This window comes from Larus michahellis, chromosome 4 (genome assembly GCF_964199755.1).
Source record: "Larus michahellis chromosome 4, bLarMic1.1, whole genome shotgun sequence".
Lineage (NCBI taxonomy): Eukaryota > Metazoa > Chordata > Aves > Charadriiformes > Laridae > Larus > Larus michahellis.
The window spans coordinates 52026334-52047126 of NC_133899.1; the positions used below are offsets into that span (position 1 = coordinate 52026334).

General features: G+C 41.6%; 1 protein-coding gene across 12 annotated transcripts in view; it reads right to left on the reverse strand.

Annotated features, from left to right (window-relative positions):
* Positions 1 to 20793, reverse strand: part of RGS6 (regulator of G protein signaling 6) — a 293044-nt gene that overhangs the window by 146509 nt on the left and 125742 nt on the right. For 2 of the 12 annotated variants that reach the window (XM_074584770.1, XM_074584768.1), the window contains exon 1: positions 6302 to 6330. The exons of 7 other annotated variants lie outside the window; for them this stretch is intronic. The gene's annotated coding sequence lies outside the window, so the exon portion shown is untranslated. Of the gene's footprint in view, positions 1 to 5973; positions 6046 to 6126; positions 6269 to 6301; positions 6370 to 20793 lie in introns of those variants that run through there. 3 more of the 12 variants (XM_074584766.1, XM_074584767.1, XM_074584762.1) reach the window with 3 other exon arrangements.

The following is a 20793-nucleotide window of genomic DNA, read 5'->3' on the forward strand; positions in this document are numbered from 1 at the left end:
AAAATTTTCCAAATATAGTTTCGATATTAAAAAAATAAATCCATTATTAGCTGAGTTACTGTGCTTCGAATCAATGTATTTTTCCTCTGGAGCTCAACATTTTACAAAAAGGACCTAGCAGAGCAAGCGCCTCGCAGAATCTGCACTGTTCTCATTAGACTTAGCTGGTACCACATTTCAGAAAGCTGCTGAAATAGTAGGAATGATTCCGACCATATTCATGCCATATCACTAGTATTTTATTGACTTCACCAAACTACTCGAAATTTGCATCAGCATAGGTCAGCTAATACTCAGGGCACGTGCGCCAAGTGGAAACAGGGATACCTGGGCTTATTCTGCACTGAGATTTCTGGGATTTTTATCCAAAGTCAGCTGCGCGTGAACCTGCAGCACTATCTTGTGCTGAACAGGCAGTAAGCCCTGCAGCGCTGCACCGTGTCCTGCTGCCATGGCTCCCTGCTCGTGGGTGGATGCCCAGCCCTTGCTCCAATAAGTACTGTAGACATTGCCTCATGACCACTATCTCTGTGCTGATTAAATATCACAGGATCCAGTTCAGCAGCACAGGAATCCTATTTCTTGTTGATTGAATCCTGTTGGTTTTATTGGAATTAGTCCAGATTTGGACAAGCCTAAAGCAGCGATGAATCAGACGAAATGCTTCCGAACTCTAGTCTGCAAAAGACCAAGCTCTACCATCCCTTGTTTTCAAAACATGTTTGGGGAGGGGTTTTTTTGTTTGTTTGTTGGGTTTTTTTTAAAGAAGATTTTCAGTTCTTTACAACTCAAAGACTTAATTATTCTGCTGGGTAAATTAGGAACACATACTGGTTTGCCTCCTGCATAATCCCTTCAAAGAACTCTAACATATTTCCCAGTCCTTCAAAACAAGTGAGCAATTTCAAAATGTCAAGCTGAATTTGGCATGAGAATAAAATTAAGAAATTGCCTTTTATTTTCATCACATCACTGTAGCAAGGATGCACACTGCAAATATTCTTCCCAAATAAGAAAACAAGCAATGGAAAAGTAACTAGCAATTTCTTCCTTCTGTGTAACTGTAGCCTCCCAGCAAACAATTTTCCAGCTGGCAGCTGGTCTGCTTGTACCATTTTCTTCCTATTAGTCCTGGTTTAATCTCAGAGATATCAGGGCCAAGTGGGACATGGCTGCTACACTGATGAGATCTTCCAGTTCCTAGCTCATGGATGACCCACCAGGGCACAGCACCAGCCCACACACGCTGCTCCACCACCACCAAAGTAAGGCCAGGCATCCTGATAGGAGAGCCTGAGGGGGAAACGCAGGACTTCTGCACTGTGGTTGTTCTCCAGGGAGCACGCACTCTGGTCTAAATAAGAAGCAACAGAAAAGTAAATTTCTCCATTTCCAAATCATACGATGTTCACATTTTCCATTTCTTGGTAGTCTCCACAAAATCCTGCTCTCACTTGGTGGGGACGCGAAGAGGAATAAGTTAGACTGTTAGGATTTAGGAACGAATGTACCCTAAAAGGCAGATGTCTGTTAAGAGGCTATGCATGGACTATATGATTTCAGAGACCCTCCAATGGAATTATGCACTGTATCTTGCACAGGGTAGGCTGAAGCATGGAAAAGTGCTTACAGATATACCATGAGCCATGAGAAATTAACACAGTTATTTTTGAGTTGTGACACTCGCCAACACTTTACTGAAGAGCAGGAACCTTTTGATGGAAATGGTGTCTGTTTCAGGTATGCACAGCAAAGCACGGCTTGCGAGCATCACTCTGCTCCAGATCAGCTCTAAAAAGGAGCTGGGAGCTTTCAAAACTGGAGATCAGGCCATAAATACACCCGTATGTTATTCCGTCTAATTCTTCTAAAATAAAAGCAACCATGTAAGTGATGAGGGGGCCTAGATTACCTTCCCCACATAACCGTTTCCTGCCGAGGACGAAAGAGGCAAGCACAGAGACCAGAGGCTATAGAAGGATCAGATTAAATGCTTCTGTGCAACACTTGAGCAGCTGGGGAGCTCAATGGATGACTTCTCCGGCCTTTTTACGAAGTACAACAGAAAATGCAAGAACACAAAAGCAGTGGTGCTGGGTCAGACCAGAAATCCACCCAGTCCTGCACCCTGCCTAAAACACTGATCGATAGCACATGCCTAGAGAAAACTGCAAGGACTAGGCATTTGCAAAGATGGTTCTTCTAAATCTATTCCTGTGCACTAATTGTGGCTCATGGACACTTTATTTGGTACTCAGGCTCGAAGGAAAATTAAAAAAAAAAAAAAGCCTCCTTCCCACTGACTGCAGAAGAACATCTCTACAGGTACAGAACTGACAGAGCAAGTCTCATCCTTGGTCCAACTGCCCCTTGTAATGCAGTAGTGTTACAGCTGATAATTTCATGCCACTTCAACGTTAAGGTATGCCTTCCAGCACTCAAATGAGTTCATAAAGCTACTTTGACAAACGAAAAAAAAACGAGCAGAGGAAGGAGTAAATCACCTGCCCGCAGCCATGAGAAAAGTCAGCAGGAGAGCAGCAAATCCATAGTTTAGTGGTTTGATTCTGCTTTAAAACCAGAGTCTATCCTTAATTTTATACTTCACTCATGAAGCCTTCAAAAAAAGCTAGAGAAACTGAAGACTATTATTGCTTTCACATTATGCCTGAAAGCGCCATTTGCATGGCTGTAGAGACAATGACATTACAGATGGTGACAAAAATCAAGGTAATGGTTTGTAAAGTGGTGTGACTACAGGCTGTTTAGCTATCCCTTGCCAAAGTCATCATTAAGGTCTTCATTCAGAAAAGCATGACAGCATACCCACACCATTCCTATTAAGTAGGGCATTTAAGTGTGTATTTAACTTTAGGCATCTGCCTAAATTCTGAATCACTTATTTTGGGAGTCAGGTGTAGGCCCTTTCAAAGAGGGATGATTTGCTGACGCGGTAACTACATAAGATCATAAAATGTAAACACAAAGGAAATAATTCGGAATCTTTCAGGAATAATACCATCCCACCATACAAGCTAACTGGGCAGGGCCTCAAGCTGAACCAGTAGAGGGAACCCACATGCTGCACACTCCGGCTGCCACCCAGCAGAAGTGAAGTTATTCATACACAAACACAGCAGTGAGTGCTCCTGCTTTTAAGCTGCAGCACAGCCTGCTTCTGCTAGAACATCCTAGAAAGACACAGCGTTCTTAGCTGCCTCATGGTCTACCATGGATATACAGACATTTCAGTCTACATACATGGAATTTCTTAAATTCATTTTTAAAGGACAAATATATTAAATGTAGTGTGTTTGTACAGCATAATCTGATTTATCTCCAACTTTACTATTTCATTTGCCTTATGCCTGTCTTCTATTACACCACATAATCTAATGTTCACGGTATGCACAATGATGAAGAACACCTGAAAGGAAGGAAGACACGTAAGGACCCAATCCACAAAGTTGCTATCTTAATATTTTATATATAGAGAGCTGTTTGGTACCACATTTGTACTGTTTTCTCACTGTATATATTGTTTTGGGAGTGGGGGGTTGTTGCCATTGATACAGGTTTTTCTGGCACAAAAAATGTACAAGTGGGTGTTTCTCTCGCACTGCCTGAGAATTTCTTCTGCTAAAGTATTTCGGAAGAGCTACAGTGGGTTTCCCATGAGTTTTCTGGCAGCCTACACGAATCTCTTTTCAGCATCTTGCACTGAATTTCCATGTGAAAACAGATTACCCTAAGACAATTACAATGTCAACTGATTAAGAAACTCCTGCACTGTCTAGAGTTGTGGAATTTATTTTAAAAGGACAATGAGGACTTTGTGGACAAGTGAACACACTTGAAAGACTTTAGAAACCTTGAAAATTGTTTTTTTCTTATAGCCTCACATTCTGTGGGATAGAGCTATTGGCTTCTCCCTTAAGTTAAATTCAGTCAACCACAAACCACGTCTTTCCTGTTGGACTGTCCACAGCAAAGTTTCACACACTCTTTCCACAAGAGTGCATCTGTATCTATTCCTCCTGCAGGTGCGAGCACTCCACAGATACTCCACAGAGTGATAAAGGCAGCAGAGCCATGTGAAATGAGTGCATGGAGTCAGAGGAACCCTCCACCGAGTCAGACCAATAGGAACTTCGCAGCCACTTTATCCACTGCCTTCATGACTCTGTAAAACATGATCAGCCCTCCTTCAGCCTTCTCTCCAAACGGAGGAATCTCAGTTATCTCAGCACCTCCTCATAAAATGGCTGCTTTATGTCCTTGATGATCTCAGTTGCCCTTTCCTCTGTATGTTCTCCAATTCCACCATGTCCTCCTTGAGACATGGGCACCAGAAACATTAGCTTGCATAGACTTCATATCAGGGCAAAAGTATTTGCTGGCTTCCCTAATGTAATTTCTATCAAAAAATCTGTAATTCCCTCCAGCCCTGTTCATCCTCAAAGATACTCTGCTGCCGACACCTGTTGTCAGCAGTGAGGGTAGTTTAAAGGGGAGCGAACACGGTCTAGTGAAAATACTCTCAAGGCCACATCGCAGGCAGCTGGATTTCATAAACTGAAATGGGTTATATCCCCCTCCACCCCCAGCAAAATAAAGGAAACAGGAGAAAAAGAAGGATTTTTTGCATGGATGCAAACCCAGAAAATTTGTCACAGGTGTTACTTGCACAACTCCCTGATTCGCCTGGAGGCAAAGGATGAACTCAGGGGGTTAGGAACCATAAAGTGAGAAGTTCATTCTACTAATGTTTATATGGGGAAAGAAAAGTAGAACCCTCTTGTATTTTTAGACCAGAAACACGAGGCCATAACTTATTACATCAAGCACTGATGTAGGTTTGGGGAGGGGAAAAAAATAGTAGGTTCTGGCTTAATTTGGAAGGACACTGGATGAATCCAAAAGCAGCAAATCCAAAAGGTCTGTGCTTCTGTAATTTGTAATGGGATATTGTAATAGCTGGATAAAAGTAGATTTATATGGCCTGTATGTAATTTAGATCCAAAAGGAGAGCTAGTGTCACTTATAACGAGCCTTAGCTGTGAGGTATGTCCCCCATTCTCTTGCTTGTCAGGCATTTCAATTATCTCGCTTGTACTTAGTTATAAATAAAGCTGCAAGGAGATGTTCTAATCCAGGCTGCCTGGAAAAACCAGGGGCTCAAAGGAGCCAAGATTCACGTGTATAATTATTGCGTTTTAACTCAGAACTACTCAAGTCAGTGATTATATTCATACATTTTACTACCACAAAAGTGCAGTTGTATTTATCCCACCAGTGACACTCAATAGTCACCGCTCTCTCTTGATTTGAAAGGCAAAAAACTCTAAGACATCCCCAATTTCCAACAGCTGGCTTTCTGGCCAAGGGAAGTTCAGCCTCACTCTAAAAAAGCTCATCATTTCAGACACTGACAACTGTGCTACTCTCTGAATTGCAAGACACTTGTACTAATATTGACTTAGTTCTACAGCCGCCTTCTTTCTCCTTTCATCTCCTCTCCATAGTTTGTCCTGCGCTTTGTCACATGCAACATCTCTCTCATTTCAAAAGACTATTATATGAATAAAAAATTTTATAGCATTCATAATGTAGAATATATCTATTTTATGCTTCATATAATACTATACATACGTATGAGATAGCACCACTTACATATTACCAAATTAAATGGATTCTATTTTGCTGCTTTGCAAATATATTTCCTGGCAAGTCAAAAGCTTTTTACAGAGAAGATTACATTCCTGAATATTAAATTCAACGTACAGTAACAGGAACATTCTCTAGTCCTTTCTCACATACTTACTTGCAGGCAGCCTTTGCTAAGATTTATCTCTTGTTTGTTAAAACTCTTTTTAGCTTTAATAAGCTACAGTTCCAAAATATTAGCTACAATTACAAAATACAGACGCTCGAAAGTCAATTCTTGAACTGAGAAGACTACTATTTTCTCACCTGCACATCCCTCTAGACCATTGAGATCCCAGGAGATGCAGCTCAGAACAGCAGCTTGTGCACAGAGCCTGCCTAGCAAAGGTAAGGGCAATGAGCGGAGGGGAGTAAATACCCAACCTTAACACCACCCAGAAACAGGGCAGCCTCACCTACCTGCAGTGATTTCACCTGAGCAGTTGCCTTCCGGGAGCTTTCCTAAAGATGATGTCTATAAGTAGCCAACCAAGAACCACAAAGTACAGATAATTTTAAACTGGGCAGACAACCACCTCTACCTTTAAAACGTCTAAAATGCAATCCTGAAAGGTACAAAACAATTTTAAATTACCAGAGGACGCCTTCTGTTTTCACCTCTTGAAATTCAAAGAGCTAATTAATAATGTTTTGTTTTTCTATGACTGGAGGGCAGGTTAAATTTAACCTAATTCCTCTGCCACAGAAGGTGACAGCATTTAAAGGCACCGACACCAGCATTTTCTTACTCTGTTACTTAACACTTCTGGATGTACAACTTTCCAGTAGTATAAGGAAGCACATACTGCTCCACTACTAATTTGTTTCAAATTTAAACTAGGAATGAGATCCCTCATGGTAACCTCAAATATCACACAGCACTTTACCAAGTACCTATCTTCCCAACAAGGACACAGGGCTTGGATCCACTGTGTACTTTTCCATCTGACATTGGTGTGTTTACAAAATTTAATTACCCTTCCATGACAGATGGGAACTGCTACGTCAATAACCGGTACGACTCTGCTATAGTGTCTTTAGGACCACAACAATGCTCTGGCCGGTTACTGTATTTTTCCACCCTGGGGGTAGTTAAGCACTGGAGGAGGGTGTTCCCACAAAACTGAGAATTGTCTAGCCAAAGGGTGTCCTGAAGTGGCAAACAGCCAAGGTAAGGCCAGGCCAGCTCCCAAAAAGGGTTTTTTTGGAAAATGGCCTCATTAGAATGACGGTGCGAACGTTGGTAGATACCTCACAAAAAGGGTGCAACTTGTTAGGAAGCTGTAAAAATATTTTTCAAGAGTGCTGCCGTTCTCAGAAATTACACTTTGCCTTAAAAGGCTGCTGAACCAATGGTTATTATTGGCACTCGACAAATAACATAAACAGTAACTACCGTAGAAATGACCTGGATTTATACCATGGAAATGACCATCAGCTATGCTGGTAATCTGTCTCCTGAACTGTCTGCTAAGCAAAAAAAGGTAACTCCAGACCAGTACAATATTTACACATACACATAATATTGCTAATTGTGTGATTGCCCTGCTAGAAGAAAGAGAAAAATGGAGCTCCCTCATAATTTCTTGAGTTTGGAGCACACTTTGCAGTTGTGCTAAACTATGAAACAACAGGGACAGTGAAGGGATGTGAACGAATTGGTTGCCCTTGCAAGAGATCCGCTCAAACGTACCATGTACTTCCCAGCTTAGCATAAGTGATGAGCAAGCACATATACATACACACACGCGACCCTCCCACCAAGGGATATATATGCATTTTATAAGGATGAAGGTGTGCCCCTCTTTAAAGAATGCTTTGCAAGGAGGGCGGGAAGCAGAGGTTTTGCCATTATTCGTTATTATTTATAACATTATTTTTTATATATATTATAATATTGTTATATTATAATATTATTGCATTTGAAAGCATCTCCCTAAAAACATTTTAATTGCTTACCAGCTACAAATGAATGTATTGCAAGCGGACATAAATATAGATTCATTTTGAGGCAATTGGCATGATTACTTTCCTTAAGTAATGAAAATTACAATATAAACCAAAGTCATAAACTGAATGAAATGATTGACTCCTGAACCACCATCCAAGCATTAAAATCTCCAAACTGGTAGTAAAACACTTTTATGTTCAAGTAAATATTTCTTCCTTCTACTGATGCTTAAACCTAGGAATTCTTGGTGGAAATTGTTACCACGGGAATTTTTTATCAACATAATTAATAATGAAAACAACCACAAAAACAACTGCTAATGATTATGCTATAAATTTAATTAATAGCAATGAAAAAAGTGACACTTTAATTGACTCGAGTGTTATACACAAGTGTAATACAGGACAGTCAGGCAACCATGGGACTATATTAATCCCTGTGATAATAGAAAAACTGTAAGTGGGAGGGTGAGGGAAGACATATTTTTTTGCAAATCATATAAACACCAAGAATGTCATCTATATTATTACTAATTTTTATGCGTTCACTATAAAGAGCTGAAGGCAAGTTAAAAGTTTGATTAGGTGCTGGGAAGACATGTACAGAAAATACTTCATAAAAGTATATAGTATATATATAGTATATATGTACAGTATGTAGAAAGTATAGCAGTTATCTGAAAGATGCTCTAACGTCCCCAAACAAACTCATCGTGAAAGAGAAGGAACTGGAACTGGAAGAGCAAAGAGCCACACATGGTAAAAGTTGTTAGTGCTACTAAAGCTGCATTTATGTAATTTAAAAGATTCAGAAAATTAGTGCAGAAGAAACACAAGTAAGAGTGAGGAAACAATTTCTATCTTTAATAAATGTAGGGAGGATGGATTTGCCCTGAGAGAAGTCAGAAGGACAAAGCAGCCCTGGAGCAGAAAACAGGAGCTTCCCAATCCCCAACGAGTTCATCTATTGGAGTAGCTGGGGGGACCATCTTTCAGAATTACCTAGAATTTCCATTTACAGTTTTAGATTTCCCCTTTGTAACACTGACCGTAGCTTTACATGCAAGAATAGAAACCGATTTGCTTAATTTAATCTGTTTTTGTTTAAGCTTGCTCTGTGATATTATTGCTCTCAGGTAACTTGCAACACTCTGTGAGCAATGTATCTCCTTAATAAAGGGCTGAGAATTCAGCAGCACGTCTTCTGCTGCTGTCTGATTTCACACAGCGCTTACCACTGAGCAGAACTGCTGATGTTTGTTTTTTTTAAATGGGGGGAGGGGCGGCAGGGAGGATTGCACAAGTTGGACTTCAAAATGGCATAGTACATTGCCATGCTCCACAGTTGGCATTGCTTGAGGAGAAGCTGTGGCCTTGGCTCTGCAACCTGGGGTGGGGACCTCAGTTCCACACCCTCGGGAGCACCATCCCCAGAGCATCCCCCTGAAGGCAGCACAGACCAGCAGGAGTCCCCCAAGCCCTCTGGGGTGCCCGCAATGGCTTCATCACGCACAGCACTGTTCTCCCTCCTTCATGTGGTGGCTCTGCTGGTGTGGTAACCCTGCACCTGCCCTTCTCTGCTGTCTCCTGCCTCCACAGGCCCCTCCCGGACTTGACAGGCTTAACAGTAGAAAAATACAGAGATTAACTCAGATCATATTTCTAGGTATGAGTCTGGAAAGACAAGGCCATAAAGGAAACAAACACAAAACACAACCTGAGCATCCACTGAGGAAGGAGCCACCCCTTGGCTGGTTCCACCACCCATTGCCAGGATCTCTTCCATCACGCCAAGCCCCACGGACTCACACTGCGGAGAGTGACTGCACTCTTCCTGAGCTCTGCCTGCACCTCTCCATCCTTAAATTCCTCCAGAGGTAAAGTTTGGATATGAGCGCGAACGCCTGTGGCTGCGAATGCCTGGGACTCAGCAGCTGGGGTCTGAGTTGTGATGTCCCTGCCCAGTACTCCACTGACCAGGAATGTAAGCGCCAGGGATGAGTCTTTACCCAGGGTCCTTACTCTGGCTGCTGCTCTACCCCATCTCCAGTGCTCCTTCTGTTAAAGGACTATCATTGCATTCATAGTAAGTTTGACACCACGCTCAGTTACACAGACTTTCTGCAAAACTCATTTGGGGTTAGTTACTGTATTTCTGGTGTGATCCCGCAGACCAGGGGCTGGGTACCTGGTTAATCCCACTGCCTCATCCGGCTTTCCACCTTCTGAGGCAGGAAATTTTTGCGCAGGTTCCTCTGTCATGCTTATCATCTGGTTTTCTATTTTCTGAATCCTCAACTGTTTAATTAAAAGGAAGCTGATAATTATAGAATTAAAGTTTAAACCTTTGAGTTATTTCTTGACAGTGCTTCGTTTGCTTATTTAAATGAGGTGCCCGATACGTGCATTCCAGCTACCCAGCAATCCTGTCTTACAGTGCTGAAGAAAGGGACCTGTTTTGAAGGTTTTTTTCCTGTGATATTTTGAATCATCATGACAATTCTTGAAGAACAGATAGCTATTTACCTCCTTGACACAAAACAGAGGTGGTTACTGTATGTCTGTATGAAGCAGGCTCAGATAAGAGCTTTTTTCTGGCTTCCCTTTCTGGGGATTGGGTGTGCTGCTAATCCTTACGATTCTCTCAGTTACTCCAGTGACTGACATGTTACAGAAACCATCTAATACCCCTAATCATCTGTGAGACAGAGCTAAGTGAGCCACTATGAACGCTGAGCAAGGATTTGTCGATTTTAAACTTCCAGAATTAGAAAAATTCTGATATTTTGATACAAAGAAGGGGTGTCTGACTGAAGAATAACTGTTCTCACAACAGTTTAATTTCTTATATACTCTCAGCTGCTAAAATATTATTATCCCTTCTTACACAATATTACATTTCGGTGTGTTTGGTGGAAAAGCACATTACTTCACAGAACGCAAGTGTATCATCAGAGGGAGAAGTTACTAGATCTGTGTTTATATCTCTTTTAATGCAACTATGGACACTAAGGCACTTCAGGCAAAATCCTGAGGGGTCAAAGAAAACTCAAAACAAAAATGACCGAAACATAACCAGGTATATACAAGAGAGAGAAAATACTGCCATTTAAACATAATATGCTTGGATATATTTCAGTGCTTTCCTGTTACTTGAAACAACTTGCATTATCTTTGTAAAAATGCAATAGTGAAGATGAGGAAGATTATCACATAAGGTTTCTGTGATATTATATTTTAGAATTAATATTCTGATTTTACATAATTAAATCCCTTATAGCAGACCAAAAAGAAAGACACCTATCAAATAGTTGGCTAAAACAACTTTTTAAACTTTCTCTGATTTCCAGAAAAAAGTTTCCACAGAAATAAAACTAAAGAAAGAAAACATTCACAGTTAAAGTCAAACACCAGAAAATACGAGGCTGTTAAATGATTCTCCCTTTTGCTACCAAACATAAGTAAACAATGCTTTGAAATTATCAAGTCAATGTTTGGATCAAAACTGCAAATGTTTTTTCTCCTGTGAAGGCATTTAAAAAATAAAAGAACAAAAATAAAAATAGTGAATTGTTGTTCCCAGCCATTTGTTACATTAGTGTTTCCCAAACATAAGATGAAGTTAGCCGGAAGACTCTTATGGTAGCCCTCTTATGCAGAATTCCACCAGACTCAGCAAGTTTGCCGTGTCAGGATCCATGCAAACATCTTCCAGCAACTCTCCTCAGCTTTGCTCTGCGGTCCCCTGTCTCCTTTCATCTGCATTTTCTTTAAATCTTGGGATTCAAGAAATTCCAAATCTGAACGCAGCAGCCTGCCCTGGACTTGGTCATGTTGGCCTTTTCTCAGTGCCATCATCTGATCACTCTGATGCTCTGTGAGTTTGATGCCAAGACAAGCCTAGGTAGTTTTAAAGATGTTCACTCTACAAATGACCACTTTGGGTGGACAAGGTCTGAGTTAAGAAGGCCATGACATCCACAGCTTGATAACTAAATAACGAGTGGTCACGATGGTACGGCCCTCCAATCCACAACACCTTGGTAAAATTCAGTTGCTTTCAGGTTTCAGTTCAAACATGTAAATCTATACACCCACCTGATTGTCATCAGCTTCCTTACATAAACACAAACCAGGATTCAATATGTCATACTTGAGACCTCAGGACATGGATACTGTACATATAAGTGAGAGGTGCAGTATCAAGGAATTTACCTTCCTTCAGTAAGCAGAAAATCTGTTCCATGCTGAATAAATTTGCCTTTCAAACTACGTGACATAGCTGAACCACCCTCCAATGGCTGGCGTGCTCATATATAGTTTATTCACATGTATAAGTAAGCAGATAAAAACCTGACTGTGTGCACAGGCAGAAATACTAGATGTAGTTCAAGTGTCTTGTGGGACCACCGACACAAACACCAGCAAGCGCCCATGACACCGTCCTGACTCAAGTCAGCACTCCTGCTCTCACTGCCCCAGCCATGGGGACAGCAATCACAGCCGTGCTCTGCAGTCACCACGGGAGCAGATTGTACGCAGGTGGAACCACCTCCCACAAGAGCTTTGGTTTTTGTCAGCCTACCCCTGCAATTCTTGGACTCCGTTTTTTAGAAGGCTCGTCTGAGCAAGAAGAAACAGCACAAAGGAGAGTGTTTGGGGTTTTGAAATGTTTAGTCACTACTGTCCTCAGAAAAATGTGAACTTGTCAAGCTGCTGAACACAGGCTGGCCACGGTGGGCTTCAAGCTTGGTATTTCTTTTATGGCAATCTCTCATGGGAAGGCAGGAGAAATACTCTCAAGTAATATGCCACGTCACTGGCGTATTTCTGTTGTTTAGACAGTAAGAAATGGGTATGAGCTGTAACAGGCACTAGCCAGCTACCACTGAAAGCCCAAGTAGTATGAGTCTGGCACAGTCACCTTTGTCTCCCTGTACTACCAGTGCTACCAGGTATTGTTGGTGATCACCTGGGGCTCACGGATTTGGAAGACTCCAGGAGGCAGCAGACTCCAGCTCCACAGGCATTTCTGAGCGGCTGGGAAAAGCCCAGCAGTTGCAGTGCCCTCCAGCAGTCCCAGAGCATAAGCTCCTCCAGCATTAGCCAGAGTCTGGTGGGGCAGAGACTGAGAAAGGGAACTTGGGTTAAAGAGTCCTGCCAACTTCAGCTGCCACAACTCCAGCTTCAGTATGCCTGAGGGACTCATCCTTTTCCTTGTTGCATATCTGTAAGACAGCACTCATGTTTGTGCCTGTAAGAAATAATCATAGCCATCATCATGCCCAACTACTTTTTAGTCAAACTAATGACATATCTGGAAAATACAGAAGCTCCTGATCTTCTTACATTCAATTTAAAGACATATATTGGGACTGATCTGGGTAGTGCTGCCACACACAGATTGATGGACAGATACAACAAAGTGGATGACAACCCTTCTTTATGGCCCGAGAACTTCCTGTCCTGTGGTCTCTCTGCAGTTACTGTGGGCAAACTGATTTAGCTGGGTAAGACTGTTGAAAAGCATGACTCCAAGGCTCGTAGTCAGCACCGGCCCTCCTCAGGAAAGTTCTGATGGGCAGTTCAACGATATTCTTATGAACAGAGTAACACTAACGCTCTCTCTCTGCCCTCCCTCCTTTCTCTCCCCTTGCCCTCATCCAAATCCTAGAGCAAGAAGAGTCCACCAGGTCTCTGCCTACTTCTGGCCATGGTATGAGATGGGTTGTTTAAAAGTATCTGTACCTTTGGCAGGGAATGGAGAAATAAAAAGAATCCCTGCTTACAGAGGGTACAATGTCTCCAGAGGAACAGGAGTTGGCTTGTGGTAACTTGGGTTATCTCCTTTCCCAAAGTGAGGTCTGACAGCACCAAAAGATGCAGTCAGATCCCACTGCTGAAGTACACACGCTGAGTGAGTACTCTCAAGTGATTCAACCCAGTCAAATTTTCTCTACAATTTATTATAAAGGAAGCATTTTACACAACAGGAATGTCACCACTCTGCACCTGGCATAATTTGATTTCAGGAAGTCCCTTCTTACTGATCTTAGTTTTAAATTAAACCAAGTTTTGCAAATATTTCTTGCTTTAAGTATTTCCTGCCCTCACCGCACTTTCCCTTCATTTCCCTGAGCAGGCTAGGTATCCTCGTCAAGTAAGAGCCTCTTCAGTAAGCAAGAGCATCACAGGTTGCTACACAACACAAGGACATCTGAATAGAATTTTTCAAAAATCTCCACTGCCCAAGCCTCCTGGTAGCACAGGGCTGTCCCCCCACCTGTATCCCCCTCTCTTCCAATCCATCCACCACAGAAACCAGAAAAAGCAACAAATACTCTTGTGCCTTCTTGAAAATAATAAGCCCGATCTACGCTGATCACACAGTCCTAACACAGTAATTAGCATGACATTTGCTAGCAAAAAGCAAACCTTCTGACCAACAGCCATATGCCAATAGTTTCCAAGTCTGGCAGCTCAAAAAAAAACCACCTCGCTATACCCATTTCCCCTTCAAAGCTGGTAAAAATACATTTTAATTATAAAAATGTACAAGGAAATGCTTAGCAAATAACTTACTGAACTGCTGTGGTTCTTTTGTGTTACACCTATTTAGCAGTCAGGTGTGGCTTCTGGGTTTGAAATATTCAAGGAGAAAGGAAAATTTCTGTTACAAAATATCTGTGGACATTAACCTAAATGACAGACATCCTCAGTGGAATTTCCCTTTCATAAACATCACTTATTACTTATAGCAATAATTCAACCTATAAACCAAAATACTAGTCTCCAAAGACTATTTCTTCATTGCAGTTACAATCTCAATGAAAAGCCCAGAGCTTTGCCTGGAAGATAACTACAGGCAAGGGGACCAAAAAAGCCACGTTACTTATGTGAGCTGTCAAAATGTGAGGCACAAGAGATTTTGCTTCCATTCATACTTCTTATTTAGGACTTTTGCTTTTCTATAGCTCTAGAATCAGTGATTATGTAGGCATAACAATTCAGATGAGATTTTTCTAAGCTGACCCTTACAACACGTTTAGCAAGACTGCGTTATTTTAAACATTGTTCTTTAAATGTGGCTTCTGCCCTTCAAAAGGCTTTGCAGATAACAAGCTACAGGAATTTTTTTCTCCCATTCAGTTTCTCACTCGATATATTAAAATATAAAACCCAAACTACAGTGTAAAGATAAAGAAGCAACTTCATAAAGCATGGGAGGAATTTAAATAAACTCATTACACAAATCATTGTATTAGGCTTACAGAGGCCAATCTTTTGTTTAAAGGAAAGGAGATTTATATTTAGTGAACGGTGAAGATAGGGAAGCAGAAAAGATTTGATGTTACAGACAACATACAGAGTTATTAGACAAATCGTAACTGTGCAAAAAGCTGCAAAGAAAGCCCTCAGCCTTCATCTCCAGAGGTACAGCAACCCCATGCTGAAGCTAAAAGCTTCTGCAGCCCAAAGGAGTAGACCTGGCCTCATCCTCCCTTTGCCCCTCTCTGTCTGGGAGGCACCTCACGCAAGGCTGATCCCTGCTGTGTTTCCCCAGGGAAGATGATGTGTCTCTCCAGCACCTGAAGACCGAGACCACTGCTAGATCCATTTCTCTCCTTTATGCCCTCTAGTTTCTTTACATGCAGACATACACCTGTCCCCACGTAGCCAGCCATACACATGTGGACACCGCGGCAATTCCCCCTCTGACTGTGGGAGCCAGCTTCATGCTCCTGGGGCAGACAGGCTGAATTTACGAGCTAACTGCTGAAACAGGGACAGGAGGTTTCTGTGAATTGGGGTAAATGACAATGGTATTTTTATTCATATACATGTATAAAAGCTATCATTAAGGTGGGACTCTGAGCATTGCTAGGTGCCAGACTTTGCCCCTAAGGTGGACTTTTCCCTCGTTCTTCCTCCTGTGTCATGGTAAGAAGGGTGAGAAATCACCCACCAAATCTGACGCTTGGCTCAGAGCTGTCTTCAAGCTTGTAATTTCTTGCAGTCTCCTGCAACCAAACCATTCTTATTTATAGCAGACGTTAATTATTGTTTCCTTATCATCAGGGTTACATGCAAACTGATTTGTGCGTCTGTAAGCCTCATGTTGGTCTTTGTTACTTCGTTTGTTAGTGACTAATTTAAAATGTTTCATTAAGCCTGAAACAAAAGAACTGAGGCAGGAGGTTAAACCATCACTGCGGGATTCCTCCATTCTCTGACTCCTGTTGGTATTTGAAGAGGACAGAAAATCCTTTGGACGCTGCGGATGTAATCCGACAGGCCAGTCTCTCCCCCACGCTGAATTTACAACTTCCAGTTGTAGCCTTTGCAGTCTGACATCCCTTTAATCCCTCTGCACGATGGAACTGCCATGTATGGATCAGGCCATGCTCTTCAAAACCAAGGCACGTATTCCTGCTCAATGTAACAGAATATACTATGTTATCTTCTGCTTCAGCAGGGCCACGCGCTGGCTTTACACATAGACTGCTATCTTCGCTAAAACCTGAAGCAAGATGTGATTTGTTTTCAAGGAATAGCATGACGTCAACATCCTTCAAAAATCTAGATAATTTCATAGACATCATCTCCCAGGCACCCTTGAGCCACGGCTCTAATGTTACCTATCCCAGATGTTTCAACTTCATACTCCACTAATAAAGGTTGTTCTATAGCTTTCACTTTATGTCTCTACAAACCTCCATCTCCTCTGCAAGTGCATTTGCATGAATACAGGTGCATGGAAAGATGGCAGGAGATTCCTCTCTCTTTTGCTGAATCACCTGTTTGTTCAGTAACCTTTTCTTTTGGGGAGGGGTGGGCAAGGATTCATGTGAAGGGGAAGACGGATCTCTCTCCTCATTATTATTTTGTTTCTGGGTTATGGCAAGGGAAGTACTTGACCTGATCTGCTGCTTGCCGAAATGCTAAAGACATGACCTGAAACCACACAGTCTTCTAAAAATCTCCCCCCGTCTCAGTCTACTATTTGGCACCTATTTCAGATTGTTGGAAGAGTATCCCCCCTGGTGAGTTTCCAATAGCTGCTGCCATGGGCCCAGCATATGCAGTAGAATATATATACACCACCAAGGGCACCATTAGCTACCTGGGGCAACACATCAGTCTAAGTGTCTGTCTTTTTACTGTGGCTCTGGCCATTCCTCTCCCTTTTTCATTTTCTTTCTCTTTCCCCGCCCCCCCTCTCTTTTTTTCTCTCCTGGAATAGGCATCAACTTCCACAACCATGCATCTGGAAAATGAATATTTAACGAAACTTAATGAAAACTTCCTGCTCTAAAAAGCATTTAAGCATTTCCAAACCCAACAAGCTACATCACCCATCATTTTCAACCCATGTAGATGTCCAAGTAATCAGTTAAGGGTGCACAGAGTGGTATTAAAATCCTGATATCAAACGAGTCAGTTGTTTTCCATTTACAATGTGCTCTATAAATTACGTAGGTTTTTTAACTTATCTAGAGAGGTATGATATGCAACTAGGCCTAGTAAATCAGAATTTTACTGTTAACTCAGTATTGGGTTTAGAATTTCAGATTAAGGAGTTCAAGTACTCTTGCCCTATAAACATGTTTTCTTTTTCCAGTCTCTAGGTAGATACCAAGCTATGGGAAAAGACTTACACATCTCAAAGGCATTAAGATTCTTTGATTCAGCACACATACTCCTTTTAGAAAAGGAAGACGGACTGTAAATTTACAGATATTAGTATATTCTACCTAAATACATACTTAAATTTACCAAAAAGAAAAACTGCAACTAAGAGAAATCCTGACTACGGCAGAACTGCCTATGAAAAGTGGTTAGGATTTTGTTGTTCCCTTCTTTTGCCTGTTTCTCTTCTACTTAGAAATCAGCAACATGTCCATATTACTACAGTGTGACCTGTAAATTTCCAATTTAAAAAAGCTGAAAAATCTGAAGAATAACTGTGGATGTCCTTTTCTGAAATTGGCGGTCATGTTCATGTTCCACTATTAGTGCACTTATTTCTAAGCACCTTCTCTATCTCATCAGAACAATAATAGAAAAAAGGTTTATGTTGGAAGCAAAGATTTGTTTCTCCTAGAAATCCATTATCCCTTCTGTCAACCTGTCATTTACCTTTTCCTGTGGAAGCAGTGCTGTGGAATCTGAATGTTCATACAGATTGACAATATTTTCACTATTTTTAACAAGTCATAAGGTCAACTCCTTTCAGAGGAGATAGGAAAAAAGGCCGAAAAAACTTCTGATAATTTATTCACCTCCTATTTCACATTGGTTAGTATTCTCTCTTTCTGCTTCTTGAACTAGCTGAAAATACTTAAAGGGTGTGTGTCAGGAGGATGGAGCCAGTCTTTTTTCAGTGGTGCCCAGGGACAGGACAAGAGGTAATGGACACAAACTTGAGCATAGGAAGTTCCACCTAAACACAAGGAGGAACTTCTTTACTTTGAGGGTGGCAGAGCACTGGCACAGGCTGCCCAGAGAGGTGGTGGAGTCTCCATCTCTGGAGACATTCCAAACCCGCCTGGACGCGTTCCCGTGCAACCTGCTCTAGGTGACCCTGCTCTGGCAGGGGGCTTGGACTAGATGATCTCCAGAGGTCCCTTCCAACCCTATGATTCTGTGATAATAAAACCTGAGACACAGATAATCTACTTTCAAATGCTTTAAAATAAATGTAAATGCATGAAAGCTTAATACAATGAAACAAAACTGTCTGCAACAACAGGACCTATCCTGAGAAATTGTGACTTAGCGCTGCTCAGTTTTCCACAGAATCCTCCCAATCTCTGCCCACGTTGAACTCAGTGATGAGAGCAATCTCATTTGCTGGCATTATAACTTAGTACGGTGACAGCACAAGATTCACCTGCCTTTACTGATGTTATGTTAATGTGCCTTTTTCCTAGACTCCGTGTAAGACCCTCCATGAACTTGGAGCCTTCACCGATGGAAGGACAGTGGTCAGGCTGGTGGGACAAGGCAAACCCAAGATATAATTGCTGCCTGGGGTTGGTCTGTTAATCACAAAAGCGCCTCTAAGCACCTACTTGTAGGGTTTCTAGGAGACACCTCAGCAAAAGGAGCGACAAGAGGTCAAAGTCAACGAAGAACTCGGGAAGCAAATACTTTTTCCTGCCTGTCCCTCCTTAGATGTGCATGATAAATGAAACTCCCACAGGTTACTGCTCCTACACTTTCCTCCAGCCAATAACTGCTCTCTTGAAGAGAGTGATTCAAGACAGAGTATTTAAGCCTGGTTATATAGCATACATTGTACACCGACGTGTGCTGCTTTCCAGACACCTTCTTTCATAAAATGCAATAGAACAATAACAAAAGAATAAAACATTTATGAAATAGGAAAGCTTAAATTAGTGTTTCTTTAAGGGAAGCAAAACGTGAAAGTTCTTGTCTGCTGGTTTGCCAAGAAATCGAACTTGATCTCCCTTACAGATGCTTTATACCAAGGTTACTATGCAGTTTGAATGGAAATACTGTTGATTTCTAGCAGTAGGACGGTGCAACCAGCTCTGCTGAGGGCCCAGCCTCAGTGATGACCTTGATCTGTCGCCAGCCTTGACTCTTGAGCTGTGAGAGGGACAGACAAATACTGAAGCCAGCAACTGGCACTGCAGCTGAGGAAATCAAAGTGCTTTATTTGTCTCCCATCCCTGTTAATTTTAAGTGAACAGAGGAAGGGAAATTATGCTACCACTACAGGCCAAGAGTTGCAGTTCTAACATCGAGTTGTTTTTTTAATTAATATGATTAAAATGCATTTTCTATCTAAAAATAAATTGAATATTCAGACTTGAATAACTGGAAGATGGGGAAAGGAGAACACATGCTCTAAAAGACTTCCAGGAAATCCTTGACAGCTTACTGAACCTAGTTTCCTTAAAAAATACTTCCTTGCTATTACTAGAATTGTTATGTCATCATACAGGATCCATGCAGATGGACATCTCCCTCCCCAACTCTCCGATGCCTCTTTCTCAGCCAGACATCAGATTTTTGTGGAGCCATGAATTCCTGTACAATATTGCTTGCAGGTGATGAAAAAACAACTCTGGCTGCCCTTATGACGTCCGAAATGTATTTAATGATTAAACAATGTCAGGGCTTTCCCATTTTCAGGACAAGACATAAAAGTAATTTTTTTTTTAATTACCTGTATCTGAAGTCACAGTTTAACACACACAGACACACACACACAGAGATACATACAAACACACATGATTAAGGATTTTTTCCCCCTGTAAGGCAGAGAAAAGCAAGGAGGGAAGTTGGCAGATACTGTCATGACTGGCAGTAGCAATGTTGTGGCACTAATGCAGGTAGTCGTTACTCTGCCCTTTTCTTGGTCTTTAGAAAAAGAACATAATGACTAACAGCTGCTTTTTAAATACTTGCAAGGTAATTCAGCCACAACCATGGCAAATGCTATACATAGGGATGCAGTTCTTAGCATCCCCGTAGTACCTGACTTCTACTACCGTATTGGGCACAGAGGAGTTAAGTGTTTTACCCATCCTCACAGAGAGAATCAGTGTCATGGATAAGTGTAATAGGAATACTGGCCTGTACCTGTAATCACTGAGAGTACTCCCATTTCTTTACTCCCTGCATCTCCACTGTGCTTTCATATTCAGAAGTCCTTTCATTTCACCAGTACCGGCCACCCCTCTAACAGTGACATCACTTAAATTAATAGCGAATGACTAAAAAATATTCTCACTGACTCATTTTCCTTAATGAGACAATCGGTCTTATTCAGAGCAGTACACACGAGCTAAATAAACACACACTTATTGACTGCAACCAAATCGTGGCATACACTGTGAACAGATTTATTTTCTTCCAGATTCTTTGTATAAATAAAAAAGCAGATGTTACTTTTCTTGATCAGGTATGACTGCCTCTGTCACTGTGTTATGCTGCATGACGCACATGGAGATACTGTTTTCATTGCCCTCATTAGGATGCTCACATATAAGCCTGTAAGGCTGGTTAACTCTGTCAGCCCTTATAGCAATTGCAGGGCATAAAAGGCTGTTCTGAGCGGGTGTTTTTTCAGCTTTCTGAGCATGTCTCTTAATCTACGTGACC